Source organism: Linepithema humile, chromosome 7 (assembly GCF_040581485.1).
Source record: "Linepithema humile isolate Giens D197 chromosome 7, Lhum_UNIL_v1.0, whole genome shotgun sequence".
Lineage (NCBI taxonomy): Eukaryota > Metazoa > Arthropoda > Insecta > Hymenoptera > Formicidae > Linepithema > Linepithema humile.
The window spans coordinates 18905147-18926746 of NC_090134.1; the positions used below are offsets into that span (position 1 = coordinate 18905147).

Genomic DNA, 21600 nt, shown 5'->3' on the forward strand with positions numbered 1-21600 from the left:
CCCAAGGAAATCATTAAAATTCGATTTGCACTATCGATGAGATATCATCTAATTGCATCACTGCATTGTTGGACAACTTCTATAACGTCTTCCTGCGCGATCGTAGAAATCCGAGATGTGCGCGCGAGGTGGCCGCGAGCGCAGCGCATCTATGCGCATTCCGGCGTGCCCCTCGTCTCATCACGGTTAATCATCACACGCCGGCGTGCGTCGAGACGAGCGTTAATTGTCATTCGGCGCGGCTCGTAGATCATTAGCTCCTTTCAAGCCCGGTCGCGGTAACGTCACGACGGCCGACGGCAAAGCGGGGGACATCAATACCTGCGCCCGGCCGGATCGAAAAGTGCAAGCTGTAAAGCGGCGAGCACAAGGATCGTTAAACGTGGTTGACCGCGAGATCATTCTGCGTCTTCTAGCGAGCCGCTCTCAAGACGCTGCTTCTTGAGAGGAAGAGAGAGAGAGAGAGAGAGAGAGAGGCCGAGTGAGAGCTCGTACTCATTGCGAGATCTCGATTGGATCTACGGAGCTGTCAAAATACGACTCCGCGCGACTGGCAGAAGGATAAATAATTTAATCGTTAGTACTGTATATGCGGCGCATACTTGACGTTACAGGAATGTTTCCCCGCGGTGGCAATTTACGTCACTTAGCGTAAGAATAAAAACAGATGAATACGCATAAATGTATCACGGTAAATACGCGTTACGTAAACTCGTCTACTCGTCTTCTTTCATACGATAGTGAATAATTTGTAGTGTCCAAATAAACTTCGCGATTCTGATAACATTTGTGACACAAATATTGTTTAATAATCTTGCATGTAAACGCTACGTTACAATGAAAATTCTTCCCTTTCTTTTGCATGAATAAAATTTCGTATTAAAAACGGAGATTGGTCACAGCTATAATTGTACGATTCCTCTTTGTTAGTTAATAAAAAGAGGAGATGTAGAAACGGTGGATTACTTCACGCGGACACTTGAGGACTTTTGCCGGTGAGGCACGGGATGAAATGCCAACGAAATTACTGCCTCGGAACTATTCGGACAGTCGTGCGCAGCGACGTGCAGTGCTGCGAGGAAGATCTGAGGAACGAGCTGCGTTTAGTCTCGTTGAAACGACACGACCCCGCGCGCTACCTTCTCGGCACACAAAAGCGGAATATCTCACAAACGACCTGCATCTCATCGAGCGGGAAAGGCGGAAGTTTAAGCACGATGCATTAATTTGCGCCAATTAGGATGCCGGCAGTAAACTGCGAGCGCGTACTCGCTACATTGCGCTAATTCGAATTGGATACGAGTTAATCGTTTTTAATTCTCCGACGCACTCTGTGCACCAATGAGCAACCACTGAATCTATCCACATTTTTATAAACATATATGAAATAACGCAACTTTATTTTCTCGCAAAAAAAAGGGAGCTTCATTATTTTATAGTCCTAAATGAAAGCGGCCGTTTATTGAAGCTAATATTTACTGGCGCGCACACATATATGTATATGTGTATAATTTTTTCCATATTCAATACATCAATTTTGAAATATAAATTTCTGGATGAGATAAAAATGTGCAATTAAGCATCAGACCAAAGCTAATTAATTGCAGAAAATCTCATGTAAGACATGAAATGTCGACACGAGTCGATTTAACGAAATAACCGCAAGGGAGAGGACACAGAATTAGTAAATAATTGAGATTAAGATTTTTCTCCGCTCTGTCCTTTTTCCCTCTGCCTCCGGCGCTTCAGGCACAAAGGGCTTTTCACGAAATCTCTGAGGTACGAGCGCTTTCTTTGTTAAGCACTCGAGGAGACATCTGTTATTTTCCGAGATTGTATCACTTTCAATGAACGAAACGTGTTCGTTTCTCTCCGGTCGTCTAAAAATAATAGAGACAATTGTCTGCCCCTCGAATAAACATGTAAGCTGAAATGATGTAGAGAAGTTCCAACATTGTAAAATGCGGAATTCTACAACCGTACAAAAGTATTTCTCTAATGCAAAAAAATTATTTCATAGTTCCCGTTGAAAAATTACAACTGCTGCTTACGAACGAGATAATAAAAACATTGTAATTTGCACATTGAAATGTAAATGTGAAGAAAAACGGGAGAACGCGAAATAAAAGAAATATTAAAGCTACAATATTAAAACTCATTTAACGATAGTAACATCCTCAATTTAATTACAAATATTTTAGTGATACAATGAAGATGTAAAATATAATTGCAGTAACAGAAAAGGGGCCAAATGAGAGAGTCTTTCATCTTTCAATCTACATAAAACGCAATTATCACACATTTCATCATTATTATGCAGTTTCACATTCAAGTCAACTCTAGAATGAGATCAGAACATAAATGGGACAGCTGCTGTGCGTTAAAAAATCGAAGCTCCCATAAAAGGCGCCGCAGCATTGCCTGCTGCACTTTCGTTAAACAAGCCCGATGCATTCCGCTTGCAATCGACAGCTTTTTTCGTGATCATAATGAGGTACTCGGGCGTTAACAACGCCATTGTGCCACGCGCAATTTGTAGCTAACCGTCGCGCCGCCGCGCGTCCAAGTTATTGCGTCTATTCCGGTTTATTACAGTTTTCTATAGATAGTAAAAGACGGTACTGCAGGGAAATTTTGCTCCTTTGCCAGCATTCTAGACGAGTAACGAGATATTTCTGTTCTTATTATATAAATGAGATAAAAATCTCATAATCTGATAAATTAGAGAATAAATGCCTTATTTAAATTAACCAAAGATATCTGTATTAAACTTGATCATTTTCTTAATTACGGGAGAATAGCTTGGAAATTTATGTTAAATAGTTATGATAGAATTGACATATATAATTTTTCAGTAAATACTTATGAAAGATTTCGCGCGATTTAAATATCATCAAAATTATTCATATCTATGCGAATAAAGCTAATTACGTAAAATAGTACAAAATATGTGGAAATAAGCTCAATGAAAGATGTTTCACGATAACGATGCAATTCATTAAAAGAGATTTTTAAGTACGTACTTGAATTTTTGTACCGTGCATTATTTCATATAAATATTATGTAAAATCGAGTATTGTTTGAAATAAATTTGTAAAATTGATGATCGTGATTTATTTAATTCTTCTCTTGAAACTAACAATTATTTAATTGTATTATTGATTAACTTTTAGATACTACAGAGAGGTGACATTGTCCGACGGTCACTCGCAACGCACAATTCTATTCTAAAATAAGAACAGGTATAATTCGCGTTTATCAGAAACAATAACAGTATAATTTAACCAAAAAACTAAAAGAAAAATTAATCTTTTATATCACATACATATAATAATTACTTTGATAAATCACTGTAGTGAAAAAAATTTCATATTTTTGACAAACTGCTAATTCTCCAAATTTACAGGTCAAGTGTGAGCTTGTTTAGTTAACTGATTAACATAAATTTTAATTTTAAAGAAATTTGGCTTCTTATTTATGTTTGCTATGAATTTAAACCAATCTTTTTTAACACTTTAACGCTCTAAAGAAAAGACTTGTGTTTGCAAATGGAAGGCGGCAAAATAAGACGTCCCGTTGCGTTGATCTTTTCATTTCAACCTAAATGCCAACATACCGTGTCGAGAATGGCCGTGGTCAGGCCGGATCCAGCCACCAGCTGAAAGCACAATCCGCGACGGTGTTGCTCCGCTCACAACACTTTTTCGGTGCGGCTCTCGTAGACCGGAGCTCCCGCTGTCCTCAGTTCGCCACTGACTCAGCTCGTCCGCCGGAAATCAGCTGCCGACGAGAGAATACGTAGTGGCTCAAATGATCTCACTGACACTTTTACAATGCACAGTTTAACGAGAGTACATCGAATATCGCCACGTCGGGAAATTCACACTGCTGACAATTGACGCGGTCGCGCTCAATTTCGAGTGCGACACGACGACGTCAACTGATCTGAGATCAGGAAACACGTCGCCGCCAAGACCGCCGCGGCAGGTCGGAGATACTCGCGGGATTAATAGTCGAGCGCGCGAATAGCGCTATTAACGCCGTACACCGCGTTGCGAAAGAAGCAGGAATATCCAGGAACTCGTCTTCACGGCGATGCTTTCCAGTAACGGGAGTGAAAGCGCGCCTTCTCGCGGTTTATCGGCGTTTATCGCGCCTGGCTGGCTGTGGACGCGGACGAGCTGCTACGTGCCGGAGTGCAGTTGAACGCGCGGCGTCGGTGGAGAGGAAAGAAGCACGTGCCCGACTCCCAAAACAGGGGTGCAGTGACGCGTCGCTGCTGCGGTGCGCGGCGCCCGATTGACCACCAGAGTCTGCCTTCCCGCATAGGGAGATCCCTGCCGCACGATTTCGGCGCCCCCACCCCTAAGCGAGTTCCCTCGTACACACCATCTCCCTTCAGTGTTGTCCCCAGCTCTCTCCAGCCGCGCCTCTCACCATCTCCGTTCCTCATTCTTTTCCGCCTGACCCTCGCTCCTTCTCGCACCTCCTGCGAGCGTAGTCGACCAGGCAGTTGCCTTGCCTCCAGGCAACGTTGCCCCTGACAAGGCTTCTCGACCAGGACCAGTACGGCATAGCGTATATCTGGGTGGAGCAATACCGACGGTGGCGTGGCCGCGGACTCGCCGCGCTCGCCGGTCCGGTGGGGATAAACCGCAGTCGCTCTGTGCGGCTCAGCGTCGCGCAGCTCTGCGCGGCGCCCCGACGCGGCCAGGACACGATCACCTTCGCTGATGGGGGCGGCGCCTGTCGTAGGCGGTGCTCCGTCCCCTGTTGGATCGGAGTACCCCGACGACGCCATTGTTTTCGGCGCGCGACGCGCGGAACACGGCGCGCGCGAGATCCACGCCGACGCCCGGCGTCGCGACGCCACTCTCGTACGCAACGCCGTCGCCGGCCGTCGACGTCGTCCGGCCTGTCTCTTTCCCTGTCCGTCTTCGCCGAGCTGTTCCGCGCGGATTTTCCACGCCGACGGGGTAAGTTTGTTGCTGTGTGCACGCGTGAGTGTGAAAAAAATGCAAAATTGCAACGCTCGCATGAGGTCCTCCATCCTTCCGCGCGTGCGACTTGGCTCCTTTGTCCCTGCCCTGTCACTTTTCTGTCAAGATGACAGATGTAGAAAGCAACGACAATCCTAGCTAAAACATCCATGCAGAATTTCTTCTTTTATTTTTTATTCGATATTAGAATTTGACCAGCATAAATTATTGTATCATACGTCTGTTGAATGTCGTATATTTTTTTATGCAACAAAAATTTATTGAACTCTTAGGATTTTTGCCGGATGTCTGATTTTGTGTTTTCAGTTCTGCTAATTAGATCAATGAAAGGAATAACTGTTTATCAACATCTTGACGGTTAAGAGATTTATGTCCGAAATGAGCTTTTCTCATTAAATAGATTACCTCTGTAGCGACGATCAATTCATTTTCCCGATTTTGCGTATTATGAATAATAGGATGGAATTTAATTTATTAGTTTCACTGAAATGTAATTTTCTCTTCGCGACTTTATCTAGTCATATATATTTTGAATGTAACGCAAACGAGAACAGTTTGACACAAATGGACGTCGAGTTTGACATCCGTTGTTTGATATCCCGATGTCGCTTTCACGCGTCTATCAGGACCGCCGTAATCCACTTTTCAATTTATGTGCCTTCGACAACCCATCCAATTTTTATCTCCAAGTTCGTCTGCATGCGCAATCGCATACATGCGCGAGCATTGTGTCAGAACTTTGTCCAACCCTTTTCTAACACCCCTTTTCTCGAATCTCCTGCTTTTATTTTATCTTTTATGTTTCCTTCGTCCACACATATAAGCGTAGGTTGATATAAGAGAGACGCGACGGGATTTCGCTGAAAGAAACCGCTCTAATGAGTAATAATGGCGGCCGCGAGTAAAAACCGGCGTTTGCTCTTTCTTTGAGAATTAGCGAGCGCTTAAAGCGATTACTTCGCATACAAAGCAAAGTACACGAAACAGCGTATTACGCGGAATTAGAACAGACATTTTCGCAACATATATCTGCAAATGATGTCAACGACTAAGCTGAAAGATGGTGTTTATGTCGTGATTAATTTTATGATCTTTATCGTATAATTTATGGCATTATAATAATTGTTAATCACTTTCTTTTAATGTGTTTGTGCGTGCATAGCAAATGTATCAAGTAAAAATAAATCTTGTTTAATCTTTATCATTATTTCAATTTAACGATTTAATCTTTATCATAAATTTGATTTTCATAAAGTCATTTTGTGATAAAAGAATAATAGAGAATTAAATAACCTTTGTAGATTCTGTAAGTTGTTGTCAAGGATCGATACAAGTGCTAGATAATCGAGAGAGAAACCAATCTCTTCGCTTAAAATAAATACCGTAAGAGAGTTGAGATTCCTTTACCCGGCCAAATGAAACAGGTGGGTCCAATTAGGCGCCAATTACCTGCGTGTCTAGCTCTTCCTTGTCGGCGTGGCAATCGGCGCGATTAACGACGCTCGGGGAAATAAAGCAGGAAAAAAATGCAACACAAATACAATGCGAGCCGTCGAGAAAGTTTCGCGGATGCATCCAGTCGACGTGCAAATTATTTCGATCATTCGTCGCATCGTATAAAGCCCGTTGCTCGCGAAAAACTCGTCGACTACCAATTATTTTTATATTCGGAAAAGCACATGTACGCCTGCCAATTGTTCGTACCAATCATAACTTCACGTTCGCGGCATTATACGACGGGAAATTGATTTTACAATACGATTTATCCCGCATTGTTCCCTGCCATTAGTAATGTGCGGGTGGAAATAAAAAACTGTATCGGCCTGATATATATATAAAAGTCGATAAAATAGTTAGAGATCTCCGATAAAATAGCTCGCGCGTGTTTTGAGGGTAAAATAAAAAAAAAATAAATTCTATATTCTAAAAAAAATTCAATATTGCAATCTTATAGTTTTGAACCATAATATGTTTTAATTATCTACTATTTATTATGTTTAATTATTTTCTTTTTTAAGGAATCCCTAAATTTGCGCAGATAAAATATTTTGTTCCCTTCGTACAATAAAAAAGTGAGAGGAAAAACTGAACACAAAAAATTAATAATGTTAAAAGTATCTGGTTGAACAGCACCTAAGTACTGGTCAAGGACAGGTGATCTCGCTACCGACACTAAATACGTGTATCCAACCGAATATGCAATTAATCGGCCAGGCGTGGCAAATCGAAGCCGGAGCACAAGAATCGATGAACGCGTCGAGCGTCGACGCGCGCGGATCGTTCGATGAAAATTTCGTTGCGATTGGCCTTTGGAGCACTCGGTGAAGAGAGGACTACAGTTAACAAAGGATGACAACAGGATTGTTTCAAATTGCGAAAGAAGAGTGCAGAAGCGAAATGATTAATATTGTCAGATTAACGCAGAACGAATAAGATCTTAAATCTTCACGGAAAAGAAATAAGATTGAATTTTTGACGAAGAAAATTATTTCTAATTTATTCATTCGTACCTTTTCGCGTTTGCTTTCAAGTTGAAAACGTTACAAGTCAAACTTTAGAGGTTTTGGTTGTGTTTCAGCTTTGCTATCATTGAATTGGTTTATCTAGTTGTATTTCTGTATATATTTTAAAATTTGTGTGCGTTATTTAGATGATATATCACATTTCAGCGGAAAATAATTTTTGAGATAACTTGAATTGAAACACTTTGTGCTTCTTCTAATCCGATTTGCAGTATTTTAGGGATGATAAGAATCATGATGAATGTGGAAAGAAAAACGAAACCCGTCGGGATAATGACATCTTTATGTGTTACAGTCAGGCTAATATTCTTTGTGCTAGCGTTCGGTTGATAGCCGTGAAACACGCGGCAGCAAGTTGCTGTCAAAGTTTAGTAACGCGTCTTTCGACACGGTTCTCGTGTACCTTTCGGCTTTAGTCACCGCGTACAATTGGATTTATCAAGTCGGAATCGAAACGTAACGAATCTCGTGCGTATATATACTGCATTTGTCTATATTTCGGATAATCGCTGACACAAAAGTGACAAACGCTTTCCATCTTATTAGCAGAATTGTCTTTAGACGCGTATAAATAATGAAAAAGTAGAATAAGCTTAAAAACACGACGCAAAGTACACAAATTTTCTCCGTTTCAATTATCCAAACTGGCTATGTATTTTTGTTCCGCCAATTTTTCATAGTATCGTTCGCAAACTTGTATGCGATACCTTCGCCTATTATTGTATCGAATATTGCACAGAACAACTAACGCTTAGCGGTATTTTTAATCGAACCGGTTTCATGGTGTTATTCGAACGTTTAACACGAACAGAATACTATCGAGGCCGCATTGTTGGCAGCATTTTCATCCGAAGCATTTGCAATTCCTCTTTATTGCCTTTCGGCTTATCCGGATTGCGCCTCGCGCATTTACGAGTTGTATTTCATCCTGATAATCGCCATTAAGTTAACGAACTGCAATACGGGCATTTGAACGCATGGAACACGCGGATTAACGTACATTAATAAAATTATCCGTGTGAACAATGGATTATGCGCTCGTGGACTTTAAATGTTTCGTTCCGCGACAAAAAGAGACCGGCGCAATGTAATTATCAGAATAAAAAAAAAATAACGCGGGACAAAGATACGCCGCGGAGAATAATAATTACAATTTGCACGTAATTGATTTAGCTACGTACGTATAATAACAACGGCGGTAACAATCGAACGATTTATCGTAAATGCGATATCGGCTTTTATTGTACCGGTTGTTTCAAAAAAATATAATGTGTGTTACGAATATAAATTATAATAAATTATATATAATAATATATTCCTGTAAAAACAGCCAGCAATGAAATGTTTGAAGAGCCAGCAATATCCCTCGGTTATTCGTGCAAAAGAACGAGCATAAAACGCTCCTCAATATCGGCGCTTTTAAAAGCCGACTTTGTCGAAACATAGTTACCCTCGCGAAACTTTCGCCATCGTACGTATCGGATTACTCTCCGCAATCGCTCTTCCGCGAGCTGCGCTCGCTACGCGGAAGTCGAGGGTCCCGTGAACGCTGCGTTAGGTGAATTTTATTATTCTCTAATTTCAGGCTTCGGCGCCCGGCGACGAAGGACGCCGGCCGCGGCAAGTGCATCTCTTTGCGGCAAACGGGGCGCCCGACATCGCGGTGTAATCAGACACCGTCACGAGGAGCGAGGCACCGAGGAGCGGGAGGGAGGGTGGGAAGCGGAGACGTAAACGTAATTGGAAACATCCGAGGAGATTCGCTGCACTTCTTGATCCGCGCCGCGGCTTACCAATGCAAGCACCGCATCTCCGTTCTTTTTTTCTCGCGTCTGCGAGCTTTCGCGTAGACGGAATCGCGATAATTTATACGGGAATTGATTGATCTCGTGGGTTAAAATGTCATTGTTCGAAATTACCGATGCTATTGATGCATTTGAAAGGACATTGATGAAAGTTGACGCGCTATCAGGGTTTTTCCATCCGATATTATTTTGTCGGTTAAGTACCGTGCGATCACAATTAGTGCTAAAAGTGGGACGTGAATACGGCACGCTATATTTACACAATTTTCGAGATATTAATAATATGTTTATTTTTTTTCTGTGCGATTTTATAAAGGTATATTTACACGAAAACCTCCTCGCGGCTGTGGGAGAAAGGCTTTCTTTGTGACGACGTTTACCATTACGTACGTGCGGCTTTGTAAATGGCAGGGCGCGCGCTCCACGCATGATTAAGCACAGCCCAGCGATAATGCGCTGCGTGCGGCTCTCCGGAGTAAAAAAGGTGTAAATACCTTCCGATGATTCCTCGTAGGATCGAAGCAGATCGCGCAAAGGGAGCCGACACGGAGGCGGTTCCTTTCTCATCGATAGTTTCAATGGAGAGTTTTTCTCATAGAGCCAGTCCTTCAGCCTCCCCTTCTCTCTCGCTCTCTCTTTCTCTCTCTCTCTCTCTCTCTTTCTCTCTCTTCTCGCTCCCCTTCGTGCCGGTGTACGCGTGTACACGGAGAACGGTAAAAAAGAGGAGATCTCAAAAGGTACGCGGAGCACCGCCTCTGATGAATGCCGCAACCAGTTGGCCACCATGTTTTCCCTCCGCCGGTGTGTGTACGCCCTACTCTCCGAAACAACCCCTGTACCGCGTCCCTCCGTGTGCCGACTTTCCAGCCCCTCGCAAAACCGCGATTGAACCCTTGTACATCCAGCGCGGTATACTGCGTACTGCGGCGTATAGAGGCGATTTTACGTGTGCTTTGTGAGCGGCGGAATGTATAACTTCTACAGAGTTATCTCGACAGCGGCGTTGCAGAAATGTACATTGATAAATTGGACTGCCGCCGATTATTTTGCAGAGTAAAAGGTTAGAGCGCGTCGAGAATAAATGCATTTTTCATATTTTTGACATTTGATTAATAAAAATGGGAGTTTATCAATGAGAAGCAGCAAGTAAATTTGCTTGGAAAAAAACAAAAGTGAAAAATTGATGCGTCAAGTGGAGATTTGAATAATAATCATCGGCTTTTTTCAACCAATCGATATCTACGAAACATCAATATTATCTTAGCGTCTCCAATTTAAGTACAACGCGCAAAGTCTGCTTGCGAAAAAAAGCACACTTCGGTTTTATTGGCTTATAACACAGCGGACCGACACATGCACGCGGCTCCGAGGAAGGACCGGGAAGAGAAGAAGGCAAAGATGAAGGAAAAGAAGCAAAAGATAGAGAAAGGAAAAAAAGACGACGCGGGCAGGGCGAAGAAGAGAAAGGCGGCCGATAAACAAACTGACGAGGATCGCGGCACTTTAATCTTCCTTTAGAGGCATCGGCCGCTCCTTGCGGCATTGAATAAAAAGGGAGCACGGGTGGGAGACCCGAACTCTCTTCTCCTTTCTCTCTCCCCTTGATGCACTCGACCCGGCGACTCATTATGGCAACATGCAGTAAGTATGCTCGCGCTTAAAGTCTCGGCGTACCCTTCGGTCTACCCCAAACAGCGTCTCGGTATTAGTTACACGTGTATACGTGCGTGTATACAGGGTGCGCGTCGTAAAAAAAAAGCGGTGGTCGAGAGTACGAAAGTACGGCACTGTTGGAACCGGCGAGGAATCGGGGACAGGATGGAGGAGCATCCCTTATTTCGCGGCGGCTCGTTGCACGGCTCGGCGCATCCGAATAGTCACTCCCTTGATCCCGGGGTTCCAGGTGGTTCCTACTCCCCTCCCCTGGACATACTCTCGAAAATTAGGCATCGTGGATGCCGAGCCGATGGTGAGCGTTTTACAGCTGCGGCGCGCTGAAAACGGTCAGAAAGCCGCGCGCAGAATCCCGTGTCTCTCCATCATTGTTTTCTTCATTTTCGCTTTACCGCGATATGTTTTCGATTCTACGTCTTAATAAATCAATCAGATTCAAAGCGTAGATTGTATCTACGAGAATATTAATTGGACTTAATGTACGTAAGTCAGTTGAGTTTTAAAGTGCAATTTAAAAAAGTTAATAATATTTGCATTTGTTATATTTTATAGAATAGCTTGAACGTATAAATGTATTAAACAAAGTATACTAATTCCGGAGCATTAAGCAGTTTGTAAAACGAACAGCACTCGAAACTGGGATTATCTTCTTACGTACTACACTTCAAGTTTGTAAAAACAAATACAAAAGCCACGTACCGTTATAAAACTTCTCGGTCACTTTTACAGTTGAGATGTATCGACGGAAATACATAACTCTCTTTACGAAAACTTTGGAAAGTCAAAGTTTTGCAACTTGAAATAAACTGTCTTTGCAAGCGCAAGAAGCATCTATATGACCGAAGAACTGTTGCAAAAAAAAAGGCGAACCGTGATAAATTGTTGAATATAATCTGTCTATTAAACAAACAAGATTGAAAATTGGACGATCGCATTTAGACGCAAATGTACGATGCGAATGAGCTCCATTGTGCTCGCCACTGCGTAGCGACAATTTGCGCGTTTAGTGCTTAAGTCGTCGGAGAGCGCGATCAGGTAAAGTAAGGGAAGAAGAGCCGCAACAGCGTTGTGTCGGAGAGACCCGGAGATAATCCCGACGGTGATGGCGACCGGTGCCGACGTGGTGGGACTTACCCCCACCTTTTAGCACGGAGTGCCAACCCCCGGCGTAAGAGGCAACGATACCGCCGAGGTCTGAAAGGCCGCTGCGAATAACGCGCTTACGCGCGATCATCCGACCGCGATTCTCGATGCCCGTGACAGATCGTGCCGCGGCGTCCTTGTGAATATCGCGGGCCCCAAAGCCCGCGCTAAAGAGCGAAAAGGGCGGCGGAGCGGCGAAGGCAGGGAGGGGACGCTAAGTCTTTCGTGGATGGTCGGGCATGCGCTTCGTTGGCGACAATACGGTGTAGATTACTTTTCAGAATAGGCGGCGTGACGTAAACGCGCCCCGGTGGTTTTTCTTTGCGACACAATGCTCGTGTTTGCCGACACAATTTGGCTTGGATTTAGGTGCCTGCATAAAATGCGTGTGTGCCTAGATGCCGAAGTGATACGGGAAGCATCTCGAGCTCCGCGCGAATGTCTCCTTATTGTTAGGGAACGTTAAACTTTCTTGAGAAATGTTGTTGAACTGAATAAGGGGCAAAAAATTTATAATTATTTATTACCGATTAAAACAGACTTGGTTTGAGTAATGTTTGCATTTATATCTGCCGTAGAATATGCAAGAAGTGTCTGATTGACGTGATATATTATTATTTAATATCCCGTCTTTTCATTTTTATCGCTTCTGGGTATTTAGTTATCGGTTCCCAGTTTAGTTTCTCCTAGAAAGGCAGTTTTGGAGCCGGTTTGGTAGCCAAGAAGATTCGTCATACTGTGAGTAATATTACCTCACGCGGCATGATATTAACGCGGACATCTCAAGAATTTGGAAAAGGGTCGAGCAACGCGCCGCGATCGAGATTGATTTGATCTACCGCGGACAGGGTGGCAGGCGAAACGATGTGCCCTGGATATAGTCTGATGAAGGCTTCTCAAATATCGTGTCGGACGGGAAGAAAAAGGGAAGAACAAGAAAGGAAGAGAAAGGAGACACGAAAGAGAGAGGGATAAAAGCTTATTGAAATAGAATGGAAGACGAGTGAGAGGAGTGCATTCCTAGACGGCTTACGTCTGCCATCGCATCGGCCATCGCACATCACAGAGAAGTTTTGCTTCTTAGCCGACCTTAGGGTGTAACGTCTTGCTTGCGGCCCGTTGGGGCAAACAAGGCACCCTGGGGATGCAACAACGGTGTCATCTTCGGAGAATTCAAAGCTACCGCGCGTCCCGACATCAAACATACCTATATTGTTATTTGTTTTCCTTTCACTGCTGATATTATTTGCTTAAAATACAATTTTCTCTATGAATCAAATTAATCAATAATTAATTAAATAATTATTTTATTAATTCGTGCATTACTTTTTATGCATTTGTATACATTAAGCATGCAATATGTTATTGCTGTCTATAGAAATATGTCATAGTAAAAATAAAGAAAATCTTATTATCCTCGAGACACCGGCGCTTTTACGATTTACGTATATAAGAAGCGACAATCGCGATATTTCACTATCATTATCCCTGTTATTGTTCCGACCCGTTAAAACGATCAGCGTAACGCGGCTATAAAACACAACACTTATCCGAATCCTTAGCGGTAGGTGGGTGAAAGCGCGGATATTTATGGAGTACTGATTACATCGTATAATAGCAAGTCGAATCACTGAGCGCGCTCCCCCAATGTATAGACCCTTCTTCCATTACAGGGAGCCAGTCGAGTGTGAAGTATTATCATACAAATATAATCCTCCCTCGACTCCGTTCGGAGAAATAATATTTGTCCCGATCGTACGACCAATTATCTCAACTTGTGCGATATGTCAATGCGCATAAATGCATACGAGGGCTTTACTCTGTCTCTTTACGATGAGCCATATGTACAGGCGAGTAAACTATTCTTTCATATGCATGACGTTTGGTCTGGATATATTTGTTCCTAATTATAATTTATCCTGTTATCTCTATTGTATCAAGGATCCAATTTTTCTATTATAGCGAATGCATTTTATTAAAAATATTATGGCGATTGTATTCTTTCAAACTGCCTAAAAGACTTAATAAAGTATACTTCTAGAAATATGAAATTTGAGATATTTTCCATCGAAACTCGACGTGTTATTTTTGGTATCTAATATTTGTTTTATATCTTTTATTTATGGAAGGAAGACAAGGTACCCTAACTTATAAGAGGAGAAAGACCTTTTCGTGATCGGCTCGATCTTATCGAGGAGAAATGACGTTCTACCTATATTCACTTATTTCCGAAGAAACCTCTTCCACGCGGTGACGCGTACGTAAAAATACACGGCAGGCTGTATAAAGGGCGATTGGAAAATAGAAGAAATCTGAGAGAGCGTTCTCGCTTAATCGACCGCGTCATCGTCATATGTACAACCGACGATGACAGTACAGTCGTTTGTGTGCTTTCCGATCCTCGAGACGCGAAACAGTTGGCCCTCGAACGTATCACGCGCGACGAGATCGATCCGACAACGATTCGCCTTCTTCGTAACTCCGCGAGTGAAACCACCCGTGAGAATCTTCTAAATCAATCTGCACAACGGGCATTTATCGAGCCGCATCTCTAGATTTCGCTGGATTTAGGATAGTAATAAATGTCCGAGGCATCGTTGATTCTGGAGGTCCTTTTTTCGGTTATTTGTTTTCCGTATTTGTTCACGTAGCGGAACATTGACGTACATTCCAACTTAAAATTCTGCCCGTAGCTTTCTTTATCGGTTATTATCGGTCAACAATATATGTTAAATTGAAATATATCATCTTTATTGAATTAAAATTGAAACTATTTTTTAATATTAAAAGAATGCATAAAATTGAATTGTATAAAAATCCGAGCAGCGTTACTTCGTAATCAAATCCAATATAAGAAAAAGCAATTCGTCCGGTTTTCTCACAAGCCGCCGCGTAAGCTGGCGCAGTTTCATCCACATTGTCAAGTCACTGCCAGCGACTAATATAGTAGCATTCAAATTAGATGCCTCGTTTCCTCTCGCGATGCTTGCTCTCCCGCCGTGACAGATATATCGAGAATTAACATCGTCGAAAATGGAAAAAAGAGCGCGGGATATGGTAGCAAGAGGCAGGACCTCGTTCTCGAGGGGCCTCGACTCTCGGCACGAGCAAAGCATTCCTCATGTCAGAATATCACCGTACGTCTAATCCTCGACGAGGAGGGAATCGGACGAGGTCAGCGGGGCGCTTCGACGAGGGGGCTACTGGTTTCAGATCCCGCGTGCAACCTCCTATTCGAGCCGTTCGTTCGTGCCCTCGTCAAACTCGGGAGCTCGTATCCTCGGGAAGACGTCTCAGCGTGAACCCCGCGCTACGTTATGTCCGTCTTCAATGTCCGTACGAATTTCAGCGGCGACTTCGCGTCTCGACCTGCGCGACGAGAAGAAAGAAGAGAAACCCGGTTCTTTTTTCTTCTGACATCATCGTAAAGGGCATTAGTTGGCAGTGGAGTGGCTTAGGTCGTTCCGAGACTCAAATTGGTATAAGAAAAGCCGACATACAGGTAGCCGGCAGTACCGGCTGAGCTTATCGGTGATACAATTAAAAGCCAAAGGAAACTTACTTTCTAGTCAATAATAATGCAGAAGAAATTCTACAAGATTTTAAAACGATTAAAATGCAACGTTTCAGACAAATGATATACATTGCTGGAACGTATCGCAATCATCGGTGATCGCGAAATCGGTTGAATAATATTGCATGAGTCGAAGTCTGCAGAATTTTTACTCCGCAGGTCTCTCGGCGCATAAATAGGCGAGACATCGGCATGCGGGATCGTACGCGAGTTTTCTTGCAGCCGCGTTCGCCGGACACGCCGACAAGATCGCTCAGTCCAGTGACAGTGCGTCCAACCGCGTTCTGGTGTACGCGCGACATACGCGACGGGAAGGACGAAAAAGACGGGACACACGTTCGAGAGACAGAAAGAGAAAAGACGGACACGGAGCAGTGGTGGACAAACGGACCACCCCGTCTGCGAGCGATCATGTCTCGATCACGTAAACTAGCCGCCCCCTCATCCATCATGCCTTCGTCATGCGCTATCACGTGTTACCGGTCTCCGCCGGGCTTCTCTCCTCTACTAGTTCTTTTTCTGCCGCGCCTTCTCTCTCGCGACGTTGCAAATTGGCGCTGAAGAACGCGCGGAACTGGTTGCGCCGGCCAGTCACCGTTTTTAAACACGCACCTCGTGGAATGGAGTATATATTTATCGCATGCTCTTGGCGCCTAGTTATGTGCAAAAAGATTGAGAGATTAATCTTTTTTTTTTAACGAAGAGGAGAAGCAAGGTTCGTTAGGTGTAATAAATATATTTAATGAGTATTAATTTATATAATATTATAAAGAAGAGAAAAGATTATTGCAAAATATTATAAAATATAGATGTTATAACATAACACAGTTTTTAAAAAAGAACTGAGACATTTCGTAGGAAAGTGAAGAAGTTTCTTACTGGAAACCAACAGTCGCTCTTCTATATATATTATTTTGCAATCTAATTTTACAAATTAAGGCCGCAAGCACCGTCGTTTGATTAGGAATTGTAATGATACGGTTAACGCGCCTTATTCAGACTGTACAGCTCATAATTCCACGTTGTTCATTCGGAGCGGCTTTCATACCGCGGAGAGCAGCGGTCCGGCGTCCTCCGCTGGACAGTGGATCGCTAATTGCTGATTGATCGTTTCTGAATAACGCAATTAACCGAGCGAGAAGCCAGCGCGATTGCACGGGAATATCAGGCGGATTGCGAAAAGGGTGCTTTAAGCCGACGACTCGAGATAGCAGGTTTCCGCAATAGCTCATAGCAATAATCAATTCCTGCATAATCCTTGTACGTATACCTCGATAGTTTCATCATTTTCCTACTTATGAAGGCTACCTATCGTCAAGATTATATTAATAATTGACATTTACATGAAAAATAATTTAAGAGCAGAAATCTCAAGTAACAAAAGTAACAAAATCAGAAGGAATATGAATTTGTCAATTTGTATTTTTTAATTTGTATTCGTATAAGATTTGCAACGATTACATTTGGATTACAGTTAAATTATTCAATATACCTAAAGATATACCTAATATACCCAATATACCTGCAGATTCAAAAGAAATCTCTAACGAAACCTCCAACACCCAAGCCTTGGAATACTAAGACACGGATCGGGATGAGCTCTCAGCCGGGGGCGTGAGAGGGTGAGAAACGAAGGGCAGAAAATGAATAAAGGAGGTTCTGGCGGCACGTGCGAGGGCTACCGACCGCAAAAGAGGCGGCTTATATTATTATAACGTGGGCAGGTGGGCGAGACCGTCTATTGGTGGCGCTAACGAGGGATCGGTAATTATTACCCACGACTTAACTCCTAGCTGCTCGTGCAAAGACCTTTTATTGTGGCGACCCTCCTTCAGCTGAACCGATCTGGCACGCAGGAATTTCGTACCACGCCCACGACTATCAATTTAATAAGCATTACGACAATCTCACCACAAATTGCACTGCTTGATTAGTTTCTTAACGCAACTCTTTAACATAATTCTTGAACGTTTGAAGCTCGAGTATAAAAAATTGTTCTAAAAAATAAAATCGATGTTATTACAAATATTTTTATATGTATATAAATATATTTACATTTGCCATTATTTTTCAATAGATTTGTGACATCCTTTTCCAATCATTTCTGATTTCTACTTTTTAGCACTAATGCATTATGCGATGACGCAAATTTTCCTTGTGCGTCATTTGTGCAAAATGATGCGATAACTGTATTTTACACAACTCTTGAGATTTGATGGAGTTGTTGACCCTTGTTAATGTACCCGCGTGCCGCACGATTATACACTTTCAGCGCATTAGTGAAAGCATCTACCTGTGTCCGGTCAAGGTGGACGATCCATCATCGTGTCAGCAGCCATTATGATGTATGAAATATTTTGTATGTTCTCATATCTCGAATTTCCTCAAATTCGTGCACAACCGACAGATAACGCTTACGAAATGTATTAAAAAAATATTTATACATATAAAATGAGGGAGCGTAGATGAAAAGGATGAATTAATTAAATAAAGATTTAATAATTCTACTACATATTCCTTTTTTGCAACTTTTTCACGATAATAATTCCTGCGGTCGTACACGTGTTAACACGTAGATATTCGACTGATAAGAGTTTTTAAGAGCATAAGCGGTGTGTACATTTAATAAGAAATTTGAAAATTTTAATAAGAATATTAAAAATAATATTAAGAATATTTTAAAAAGAAGAAAATAGGTAAATAATTCAATAAAGAAAATAATTCAGATTGAAACGTATAATCTAAACCTAAAAGTCCTGCTGTGATTTCTGCTCGTATAATACAAGGATTAAGATAAGATACATATACTTGACTTTTAGGAAACGACTTTAGAAAATAAACATCGATACGAATGTATAAAAGGTGAAAAAGGGTTATAGAGGCACACATACACAAATATTTTCATATATCTTCGTATTCTTCAGCTTTGAAAGATCCTTCAAAATTTCAGAGAATACAAAAATTAAAATGGATAATGGTTTCATTGACCTGTCGTTTTAACCCAGGGTCTTGCAATTTTGAGTCGATATTGTTCTCAATGATAACCCTTTTCTACAGAGATTGAGGAAAGAGCAGGTGTCCTGTGGGATTCTTCAGAAACATGTTTTTCGTTTTTTCATAAGAAAGAAAATATGTGAGAAGTGAATCGAAACAATAATACCATGCGACTATACACCCTCTGTTGAAATGTTCCAAATTTAGAAATCTATAATCCTTTTTTTAATAACAAATATTAAGTATCTCGTACTTGCAAAAGCGGCGTTCTTCGAAGTTTGTTATCCGATTTTGAAGAAGTAAGATGATCTTTATACACACAAAGAAGGTGTCTATTTCTCTGGTTTAGAAATTTTTGTCGAAATTGCTTTGTCGCTACTACTAAGGTCTACCGCTAAGGTCGCTAATGCGGATGAAACATAGTAGCGGCGCGTTTAAACTGAGTAACTTAGCTTGCAAGGTCGTTACAAAAGGATCCGTCAAACAAAGATGCTTGTGAGTCCGCAACGTTACATCGACGTTGTGTTTTATAGGTCTGTCCGAGTTCGATTTTCTGCTTCGCAGCATATAAACCGGGATAGAAAAGAGCTTTTAGCTACTTGACCAAGAGGTTTTGGTTTTCAACAAGAAAAACATGCAGAAAATATAAGTTAAAATATCGACAAATAAGGCCTAATCGTGTTTCAAGATTTCGCATCGGAGTTCAGCATAAGTTACGTTCGAACGGTTCGCGCATCACGAAACTTGAAAACTACAGAAGCTGTCTGACGGACGTCGATGAGCGTCGCCGTCGTAAGAGCACAATGCCGGTCTTTGACGCGATAAGAATCGCGAAGAGGAACCTCTGACGAACACGGATGAAAGAGTACGCGGGACGGATGGGAGCGCGGGAAATCGAGAAATAAACGAAAGAGCCGCGAGTGCCGGTACGCGCCTACACGCACTTTCACGTTCCCCCGTTCTCTTGCGCTCGTTATTGAAATGAATGCCCGATACACACGCGGCGCGGTGGTGGGTTTCGCCGAGTTGTCGGTGCAGACGAGGAGCGAGATAAACGCGGGCGGACATGGGGGGGGAAATACGAAGGAGAAGAAAGAGAGAGGCAGCTTTGCAAGAGTAGCGAACGGAGAGGGAGAGAAAGAGAGGGAGGCGGTGTCGGTCTCTGAAAGATGTCGGCCGCTTTGATGTTCGCCGCTCGTCATCTTGCGCGTTACTTCACCTCACCACGGCTGCGAGAGCGAACGAATGGCAACGTACCCTCTCGACTTGCAAACGTGCGAGCGAACGCACACGCACACACTAAAGATGCGCGCACAAATACGCGCCATCGCCCGAGGATCGTACGGAGGGTGGAATTGCGTGTCGCGGCACCCCTAGCTCTATCGTACTCGACTGCTCGCCTCGATACTCGTCACGATAGCTTGATCGGTCCCCCGCTTGAAACACCCCCTCTGGCCCGCGCCCTTCGACCTCCCGCCGACGATACAGTTTGCAAACAGCGTAAAAATGCCACTCGATTATTCCCCCCCGCGATACGAATCGCTATCGGTTGGAGGTGGCGAGGTCGATTAGCAATGGAGAAGGTGATGAAGCGAGATGAACATTTTTGACTGATATTTGATCTATGAATGTTACTAAGTCGAGATCAATTTTGTGCTCTAAAGAATTTTTTAAATTACAAATAAGACTAGTAGGTGTAATCTTAATCTTTAACAGAAGAAAACATATATTTTAAAATTAAAAGGGTGAAAGAAAAACTAGACATATAAATCTTCAGGATTAAAAATATCATGCTACAATACGCTTCCGTGAATATGCACAGATGCAATAGTTCTCATGAAACCTTTGCGATCGCGCGATATTTGAACCGACTTCAAGATGAGAAATGTATTTTACAATATACAGAATGTGGAATTAAATATCTCGTCTCTCGCAAGCGACGGAACAGTTAATTGCACCGGCTGGCGATTGAATCGGGCGAAGAAATCACTATGTCGTAAGAGATTCACCGGTCGCGATATCACGATGACCGGTCCCGTTCGGCGCTCCGACATCAATACTCATTAATGTTTATCACATCGGCGATCGGATCGCGCGGTGGACAAGGATTTCATTCGGGCCGACCCCCGAGCGGTAACCATAACGAATGACCCGCCGGTGAGCGTGCAGGTCTCTGCTTATGGATGACGACATGTCCAGGCCAAAAAACCTGGCATTGAACTGGCGTCTACGAGCCGAGTATCGCAAACGACAATGATACGGCAGCAGCTCGTCACACCCGTTCGGCAGAAACTCAGCGGGTTGCTAGTCTTTTCGGCGTACAGAAGCTTCCCATGTGTTACCCTTCTTTGTCCTTCAAGAAAAAGATAATTAGAAACTTAAGATTTCTGGCGATCATCGTCGTGAGCTGCGCTGTGTATTTACACTCCTTGTTAAGTCATCATTGTATGATTGACAATGTAAGCCGTTTTGACGAAAATTAGTTTTTCTTTATCGGACGACAATCATTTTATTGTAATCGATAGTTGTTTTTTTGTTGCACGATCAACACACAATATTTTCAAAATGATTTATAACAACATACTCCGACCATGATAAACTAATAGTGAATTTCAAATAAATTTGAGTGAATTTCAACAAGTGAAAAGCGGATAAATTATTTTCAATAAAACTTCTCTTGTTTGTCCTCAGTAACTCGTATTTCAACTATTTCGGACGAAAAACTTTTTCACATAAATATATCGCAAGTTTGATTGACTTTCTAAGTTAAAGCATGGACGTATCAAATTAAATAGACGTGTGCTTTCTCGGTCCTATGGGACTCAAAGAACTACATCCTCTTTCATCATGAAGTGCTCGTCGTCATTTGACAAATGTCCTTTTCGCCG

At 42.6% G+C, this 21600-nt stretch overlaps 2 protein-coding genes across 5 annotated transcripts in view; one reads left to right on the forward strand and one right to left on the reverse strand.

Moving 5' to 3' along the window:
* tsl (torso-like) overlaps positions 1-21600 on the forward strand; it is a 311116-nt gene that overhangs the window by 262800 nt on the left and 26716 nt on the right. The window lies entirely within an intron of this gene.
* toy (twin of eyeless) overlaps positions 1-21600 on the reverse strand; it is an 80040-nt gene that overhangs the window by 31123 nt on the left and 27317 nt on the right. The window contains exon 2 of one of the 3 annotated variants that reach the window (XM_012363213.2): positions 3617-5138. The gene's annotated coding sequence lies outside the window, so the exon portion shown is untranslated. Of the gene's footprint in view, positions 1-3616; positions 5855-21600 lie in introns of those variants that run through there. The other 2 variants (XM_067358617.1, XM_012363211.2) reach the window with 2 other exon arrangements.